Below are 9486 nucleotides of genomic sequence, written 5' to 3'. Positions count from 1 at the left end.
TTGGCAGCAGGAGGTGGCCGCCGCCTCCTCCGGCGAGGCCACACACTTGCGTGCCTGCCTGGACCCTCCTTCGCGCTCGCAATGAGGATAACCCTCCCCGCAACCCATTCCAGCTCTCTCCCTCTCCCCATTCGCCCCCTCTGTCCCTCTCCTCTCGGCCGCCATTGGAGCGAGCTCGAGCTCGAGCTCACCGTCATCTCCGGCCACCCCAAGCCTCTCTGAGCACGCTGTTCGTTCCGCCTCATCGAGCTCGTCGTCCCTGCCAAAGGAAAAGAGCCCCCGAGCCCTGCATCGCCAGATCGCCGTCGTCTTCTTCCTTGGGCCACCGTTGATCGCCGTCATCGTTCTCATTCTCGAGGCCGTCCCCGAGCACGCTCTCGATGCCTCTGCAATCCCCGTGAGCCCAGGGTGCTTTCCCCCTCGTTTTCCCCCACGATCCCTTGCTCTAGGCCCCGATTCCACCGGAGCCCGACGAGATCCGCCGCGGGAGGTCGTCGCGGGTGATGCTCCGATGATCGGTTCGTCAACCTGAGACCACGAGAAGCTTCAGCGTGCTGCGTAGATGCCGTAGGAGCCAATCCCCGATTCGTTTGCCCCGTGTTTCGTTGAGCTCATAGTTGCCCGAGCTCCGGCAGCCGCCGAGCTCGTCGCCGGCGTTAGCTCCGGCCACTGCAGCCCCTGAGCATAGCAAAAATGGATGCGCCATCGAGTGGCCGTTCCCCTGGTGCCCTCCCCCGTCCTTTTGGTAGCCGGAGGAGCAATCCCGAAGCCCTCTGCCATCTCTGGAGCCACCGGAGGCTCGCCGCCGGTGAGTTTGACCCCATCGCCAGTGGGTTTGACCCCCCTAGGTCTATTACAGGTGGGGCCAGCCCCCTGAATAATTAACTTTAGGTTAATAAAAATAAATGATTAATTAAACCCCTAAACAGTGAGTGACATGTGGGCCAACCCCTGTTAAATAACTAATTAACTTGAAGTTTAATTAAAATCTGGCTAGAGTCACTGACTAGTGGGTCCCACTGGTCAGGTTTGACTTTCAACGGCCAGTTGGACCTGCTGATGTCATGCTGATGCAGTAATACTAATTCTGATTTATATTAATTCCAGAATAAGTGCAAAACTTTGGAAATTCAAAGAAAATTGATTATAACTCCAAATCTGACAAATAATATATGCAAATTGATCAGAAAAATCCAATGAACACAATGGTGCTATTTTCATGCATGAAAAAAAAGTTATGAAACAACATCATGTCAAATCAATTAAATGAATATGATAAATATACTATTTGAACTAATATTTGAATTTGAATTCAAATCAGCACCATTCCAAAGGTTTGATAGCCACACTAGCTCATGCTACACCTCATTTCATGCCATGATCATGCATCATATTGTTGCATATGAATGTTATTGATTGATGTTATTATTTCGGTAGGCTCTGCCCTTCCGGATATGTCCGAATATCCGTCTGATGGATTTAATTCCTCTGCTGAGCAACAAGGCAAGCACCCTTTTGATCATCCCGATATAATCCCATGTTCTTGCTCCTGCTCCCACTTATTGCATTAGGACAAAATATTTCAAATGCTTTACTTCGGTAGCTGAACCTTTTCCTTTGCATGACCTGTCATTGTCACAGTAAATAGCCAAACCTTGCGATCTAGCATACCTGGTAGTTGCTTGAGCCATGATGTGCCTTTTCCCTGCTATGCTTGCTATGCCTAGAGTTGTGTCAGGTCTGTTTCATCTTGGCAATGAACAAGAATGGATGAATGTGTTCTAGTGACAAAGAATAAGTCTGGAACCTGATTTGGTAAAGGTACCAATGAAAGGCTATGTAGGTGTACATGGCTGGTTGTTTCATTGGAACTGTCCTTTGGAACCTAGATCCGTGTATGTAATCCAAGACGAGTTACTACCACATGCTGGGCCCTGAAATATGACCCCGCTCGACTTATTAATCGCCTAGTACTCGATCCAGGAGTTGCAAGTAGTTTCTGGTGTTTATAGTCATGCTGGAGGCCGTGCATAGTGTTGACCTTAGAGGTGGGCTATGATGCGGTAGTCAGTGGCCCGGTGTACCAAGTGGCACCCGGATGGTGGGCTTGGGAACCCTGCGCACATCGTTTGGGGCCGTGGCGGAAACCTGGGCCGGACTTCCGTGTGGGTTACTCTCAAATAGGCGATAAACCTGGACTAGGTATTAGCGTGGTTAACGGTTGCGGCTGACTCTGTGTGACAACAGTCCTTCCCCTGCAACGGCACAAGAAGAATGCTGCTAGCACTCCCCGGCAATTGAAACTAGAAGAATGTTGTTGACGGCCCACTAGCGCGTTTGATCGTAGCTGTTTTCGAGGGTAGAGTATTCGACCCAATTTGTTGATACGCCAAATGGAGGTGAGAGGATACTCTCGAGTATTAGCAGCTGAATATGTCGGATTCAACCACACCTGAAAGATTAGTATCTGCAAGCAAAGTATCAACAACACAGTAGTATGATAACAACGGTGTCAGAAACGATCTGTTGACGGCACACTATTCCTAACTGTCGTATCAATGGCGCAGAAGTTGCCCATTGACGGAAATTGTCTTTTCCCGTCAACGCCGAGCGAACCAAAATTGTAGCAGGTAGTAGCAGTGTAACGAGTAACAGCAGTGGCAAGGAACAACAGTAGTGACAGCCGTAGCAAGTAGCAACAGTAGCAAGCGACAGTAGCAGCAGAGCAAGACAAGTAACAACAGTAGGAGCAGAGCAAGACAAGTAACAACAGCAGTAGGACAAACTCATAGGCAATGGGTCGGTGATTCGTTTGGATGATATTCATCATGCAACAATTATAACACGGAGAGATATGGGCTAGCTCCCGTTTGTCAATGTGATATAGGCATGCATTCCATGTGTCGTCATACGTGCTTAGGGAAAAGAACTTGCATGACATCTATTGTCCATCCCTCCCGTGGCAGCAGGGTCCAAAAGGATACTATGGGATATTAAGGTTCTCCTTTTAATAAAGAACCGGAACAACACATTAGCACTTGGTGAACGCATGAACTCCTCAAACTATGATCATCACCGGGAGTGGTTCCAGTTATTGTCACTCCGGGGTTGCCGGGTCATAACACATAGTAGGTAACTACAACTTGCAAGGTCGGATCTAAAACACACATATATTGGTGACAACATAATAATTTCTGATCCGAAATCATGGCACTCGGGCCCTAGTGACTAGCATTAAGCATGGCAAAGTAGTAGCAACATCAATCTCAGAACATAGTGGATACTAGGGATCAATCCCCGTCAAAACTAACTCGATTACAGGATAGATCTCATCCTACTCATCACCGCCCAGCGAGCCTACGAATAGATTACTCACGAATGATGAAGATCTTCATGGAATTGGAGAGGGAAGAAGGTTGATGATGATGATGGCGACGATTTCCCCTCTCCGGAGCCCAAAATGGACTCCAGATCTGTCCTCCAGATGAAGAAAAGGATGTGGCGGCGCCTCTGTATCGCAAACGCGATGAAATCTTCTCTTCCGATTTTTTCCTGGGCGAAAGTGAATTTATAGAGCTGAGATTGGGGGTGGCAGAGCCACGTGGGCCCCACAAGCTTGGTTGCCGCTGCTAGGGGTGGTGGCCGCGGCAACATGGCTTGTGGCCCACTGTCCCACCCCATCTGGTGGATCTTGGCGCAGGTATTTTTCATATTTTCCATAAAAATTCTCCATAAATTTTTAGGGTATTCCGAGAACTTTCATTTCTGCACAAAAACAACACCATGGAAATTTTGCTGAAAACAGCGTCAGTCCGGGTTAGTTCCATTCAAATCATGCAAATTAGAGTCCAAAACAAGGTCAAAAGAGTTTGGAAAAGTAGATACGACGGAGACGTATCAACTCCCCCAAGCTTAAAACCTTGCTTGTCCTCAAGCAACTCAGTTGACAAGCTGAGAGAGAAAGAGAAACTTTGACAAACTCTGTTTGATCTTGTTGTTGCAACTATGTCTAACTCATAAATAGAATTTCAGCAAGATCACAAGTTAACCGCATAAGCAAGTGACACAAAGGTCTCACGGTAAACTAATATCAATGGCATAATTAGCTAGCGAGAAAATAATAATGAGTTTCAGATATAACAATTCAATCAAAACAAGCATGAAGCAATATGAATAGGTGGTATCTCGCTAGCTCTTTCTGAGACCGCAAAACATAAATGCAGAGCAGTTTCAAAGATCAAGGGCTGACTAAACATTGTAATTCATAGCAACGAAGATCCAGTCATAGTCATACTCAATATCAATCAAAAGCAAAGCATAAAAATGACAAAGGTGCTCTCTAATTGGTGCTTATATAAGAAGAGGATGACTCAACAGGAAAATAAATAGACAGGCCCTTCGCAGAGGGAAGCATTGTTTTGCAGAGGTGCCAGAGCTCAAGCTTTGAAAATAGAGATAATAATTTTGGGTGGCATGCTTTCATTGTCAACGCAATGACCAAGAGTTCTCAATATCTTCCACGCTACTCATGCTATAGGTGGTTCCCAAACAGAAAAGTAAAGTTTTAACTCCCTCACCACCAATCAATCACACTCCACGGCTAGCCGAATCCTTGGGTACCGTCCATACTAACATCAATCCGGGGGGAGTCTTGTTTTACAGTTATGTTTTCGATTTAAACGTGGAACTGGGCATTCCAATTACCGGCCCCTTTCTCGTGAATGACAGTGAATAAACACATGTCGAGGATAACACACCAAGCATGGAAGATACCAATAGCCCCTGTCACCACATGAACGGTTCGGGCATGCAAAACAGATTATTTCTTGAAGGTTTAGAGAATGGCACATGCAAATTTACTTGGAACCGCAGGTAAATACCGCAAATAGGTAGGTATGGTAGTCTCTCATGGGAAAACTTTTGGGTTTATGGAATTGGATGCACAAGCAGTATTCCGCTTAGTACAAATGAAGGCTAGCAAAAGAATGGGAAGCGACCAACGAGAGAGCGACAACAGTCATCAAGATGCAATGAGTTTGACTAACATGGAATGCAAGCATGAACATGATATAAATCACCATGAACACGAACATCATAGAGGCTATGTTGATTTTGTTTCAACTACATGCATGAACATGCGCCAACTCAAGCTACTTGAAACATTCAAAGGAGAATACCATCCTATCATACTACATCATAGTCATCTCAAAATCTATGTTGGCATTCAAGTAAAACCATTATAAGCTCCTAGCTAAATAAGCATGGCATGAGAAACTATGATCTCTAAGTTGTCATTACAAACATGGTTCTCTCACAACAAAGCTGAATCTGGGATGACAAGCTAGTCATATTTACAAAAACAAAATAGATAGAGTTCATACCAGCTTTTGCAGTCTCAGTCACTTCATCATATATCATCATTATTGCCTTTCACTTGCACGATCGAACGATGTGAACAATAATACGAGTGCTCGTGCATTGGACTAAGCTGAATCTGCAGGCAAACACAAAGGAGAAGACAAAGTAATATGACTCTTTGAAAGCTAAACAGGTATGCATGCAAGAGCCACTAAACATTGTAACCCATATCTTCTACCTTGACCCAAAGAAAAAGAAAACTAATTACACGGGAAAGATCCCAACAAGCAAAAAGAAGAAAGGAAAATATTTTTGGGTTTTCTCAAAAGGACACAAAACAAGAAAACAAGAAAACAAAAATAAATTAGCGTGGATAATACAGTGGCAAAGTGTGAAAACCGATGAACGAAGCGAAAGCATAAGCATGAATGTAAAGTCAGTGAGAACACGTACTCCCCCAAGCTTAGGCTTTTGGCCTAGCTTGGCCTACTCCTAAGGACGGTCCTGGCGAAATCCAAAATCATAATCGGGGTTATACGGGAGCGCTGCAGCCACTGCCTGAATAGGTGCCTCACGAAGACGAGCAGCCGTCGCCTCCCTCTCATACTCCTCTGCCTCTCCTATAGTTCTGTAGTATCTCCGTTTAACCTGAAAGTTAAAGAAAGTAGGAGCAGGAAGGGTAATATGGAAAACACGCTGCCGGTTAAATATCAATCGGTATAGGAGGGATTCATCATCCCTCTCAAGAAACTGGTAGCGTGTCAAAGCGACGCGGTCAAGGAAAGATGTATGGAGCGGGGGATCTCCTGCGCGGATGGGTACTCCAAGAAAATTTGCTATGCGAGTGGCATAGATGCCGCCAAAGAAATCTCCCCCAATAGCGTTTTATTCAGCCTCCTTGCTATAATAGCTCCCATGTTGAAGATTTTATCACCCGTAACTGCGCTCTTAAGGATAGTAAGGTCGGATGCGCATAGGTGACAATGTTCAGCCTTACCGTTAATGCATCTACCTATGAAGAGGGCAAAGTAGTGCAAGGCAGGGAAATGAATGCTTCCTATGGTAGCTTGCGTGATGTCTCTAGTTTCTCCAAAAGAAATACTAGAGAAGAAATCTCTAACCGAAGATTTAGCAGGATCTTTAAGATTACCCCCATCGAGTATTTTGCAAATCCAATTGAAATCCTCCAAATCCATGGCATAAGATTTATCATACAAATCAAACAATATGGATGAGTCACGACCAACTGAAAATTTAAATCTACGCACGAAAGAGGCAGTGAGCATAGTATACTGTTCACAGTTATCTGAGAGGAACTTTTCTAACCCGGCATTGCGAAATAGTGTATCAAACTCATCCTTGAAGCCTGCTTTGATCATGAACTCATCAGAAGGCCATTCACATGGTTGTACAGGTGCGTCCCTTAGTTGATAAGGATCGGGCTCCCGAAAAGAAAGACGGGGACCCTTCTTACTTGAGGAACCACCATTAAACTTCCGCCTGGACATAATTTCTCTTTGCTGAAATTTTTGAAGTTCAAGAGAAAAGTGAATAAAGACCAACCACACCTTGTAGCAACTACTCCTACTAGTGCCTAGAGACCGTATCACACGCTAAAACTACTTGGGACCAGCTAAAATCAACATTTCAAGCTCAAGAACAGGGTCACCAAGGTAGCAAGAATACGCGAAGGATAAAGCACTAGAGCAAAAACTAATTGGACCAATGGAGGAGTCACTTACCAAGGAGTAATTTCCCCAAAACGGTTAGGAGAATGGTGCTTTGAGCAAGGAGATCGAAAATCACAGCCAAATGAGCAAGAACACGGGTTTGAGCTGCGAAACAATTTTTTCTGGAGGAAGAAGAAGAGGATGGGGACTGGAATGAGTGGAGGGGGGCCCTGTGGGCCCCACAAGCCTGCTCCCCGCGGCCAGGGGGTACCCCGCGGTGACAGGGCTTGTGGCCCACTGGGGTAGCCCCAGGCCAGCTCTGTGTCCCAGTATTTTTCAAATATTCCAGAAAAAATCATACTAGATTTTTAGGACCATCGGAGAACTTCTATTTTTGAGGTATTTTTCTCTAGTACGCTAAAACAGAAAACAGGGAAAACTAAACTAAACCTTTCATTTTTCTTCTAAGTAAAAGAAAGTGAAAGCTTAAAACAGAGGTATGTGACTCTTTGATTCATCCATTTCATGGTAATCGAAAGAAATCCGACAATGGGGTTGATCAAATCCTCATGACAAAACTTTCTCGAATCGCAAAAGAGAACGGAGAAATTTTTGAATAACCACTAAGTTGCCTCAATGGGGATATGAATCTCCCCAACAAGCAATTCATACTTCATCTTGACACGAGGAATAGGGCATTCAAAGCTCCCAATAAGAATCGATGAAGTTTTTTCGATGCCATCGATGCAATGTACTGGATATCGTTTCTTCGGAAAGTGCACGGTATGCTCATTACCGTTGACATGGAAAGTGACATTGCCTTTGTTGCAATCTATAACAGCCCCTGAAGTGTTTAAAAAGGGTCTTCCAAGGATGACAGCCATGGCATCGTCCTCGGGAATATCCAAGATAACAAAGTCTGTTAAGATAGTGGTGTTAGCAACCACAACAGGCACATCCTCGCAAATGCCAACAGGGAAAGCAGTTGATTTGTCGGCCATTTGCAGAGAAATTTCAGTGGGTGTCAACTTATCCAGTTCAAGTCTATGATAAAGAGAGAGAGGCATAACACTAACTCCGGCTCCAAGGTCACATAAGGCAGTTCTTACGTAGTTTCCTTTAATGGAGCAAGGTATAGTGGGCACTCCGGGATCACCAAGTTTCTTAGGAGTTCCACCTTTGAAAGTGTAATTGGCAAGCATGGTGGAGATCTCAAGATCTGGTATCTACCGTTTATTGGTCACGATATCTTTCATGTAATTGGCATACAAAGACATTTTGATCATATCAACTAACCGCATCTACAGAAAGACGGGTCTTATCATTTCAATGAAGCGCTCAAAATCCTCATCATCCTTTTTCTTGGATGGCTTAGGAGGAAAGGGCATAGGTCTCTGAACCCATGGCTCCCTTTCTTTACCTTGCTTCCTAGAAGTGAAGTCATTCTTATCGTATCTCTTAGGTTGTGGGTTATCAGGATTAACCGTAGGTTCAATCTCCACATCCTTATCATTGCTAGGTTGAGCATCATTATGAACATCGCTGTCCGTATTGTCACCAGGTTCATGTTCATCACCAGATTGTGTTTCTGCATCAGACGCAGAAATATTATCTGGTTCTTCAGGTGTGACAGTATTTGGTGAACCAACATGCAGGTTTCTATCATCCTTCTTCTTCTCCTTAGGATGAATGGGTGCATCTGCATTAATTCCTTGAGAATCTTGATCGATTCTCTTAGGATGACCTTCAGGATACAAAGGTTCCCGAGTCATTTTGCCTCCTCTAGTAATAACTCTGACAGAGTTGTCATTTAATTCATCGAGCAGGCCATTCTGAGCTTTAAGTACTTGTTCTACCTGAGTAGTAATCATAGAAACATGTTTACTCAGAAGCTTCAGATCATTGACATTTCTGTCTACACAAACACTTAAATGGCTAAGCATACAAGTACTTTGTTCCAAATGTGTGCTAACATAATCATTGAAACTCCGTTGTTTGGCAACAAAGTTGTCAAATTCATCAAAGCATAGGCTAGTAGGTTTATCAAAAGGAATATCACTCTCATCAAACCTACACAGAGAATTTACTTCCACTACCTGTATCGGGTTATCGAGACCATGGATCTCTTCGATAGGTGGTAGATTTTTGACATCTTCAGATCTAATGCCTTTCTCTTGCATAGATTTCTTGGCTTCTTGCATATCTTCGGGACTAAGGAATAGAATACCTCTTTTCTTCGTAGTTGGCTTAGGAGGTGGTTCGGGAATAGTCCAAGCATTATCGTTGATCAAGATGTTATTCAGTAGAGTCTCAGCTTGTTCTACAGTTCGTTCCCTAAAAACACAACCGGCACAACTATCTAGATGGTCTCTAGAAGCATCGGTAAGTCCGTTATAGAAGATATCAAGTATCTCGTTCTTCTTAAGAGGGTGATCAGGCAAAGAATTCTGTAGCTGGA

This window comes from Hordeum vulgare, chromosome 2H (assembly GCF_904849725.1).
Source record: "Hordeum vulgare subsp. vulgare chromosome 2H, MorexV3_pseudomolecules_assembly, whole genome shotgun sequence".
Lineage (NCBI taxonomy): Eukaryota > Viridiplantae > Streptophyta > Magnoliopsida > Poales > Poaceae > Hordeum > Hordeum vulgare.
The sequence above is the reverse complement of the archived record's forward strand: the minus strand, read 5'-3'. Positions refer to the sequence as shown.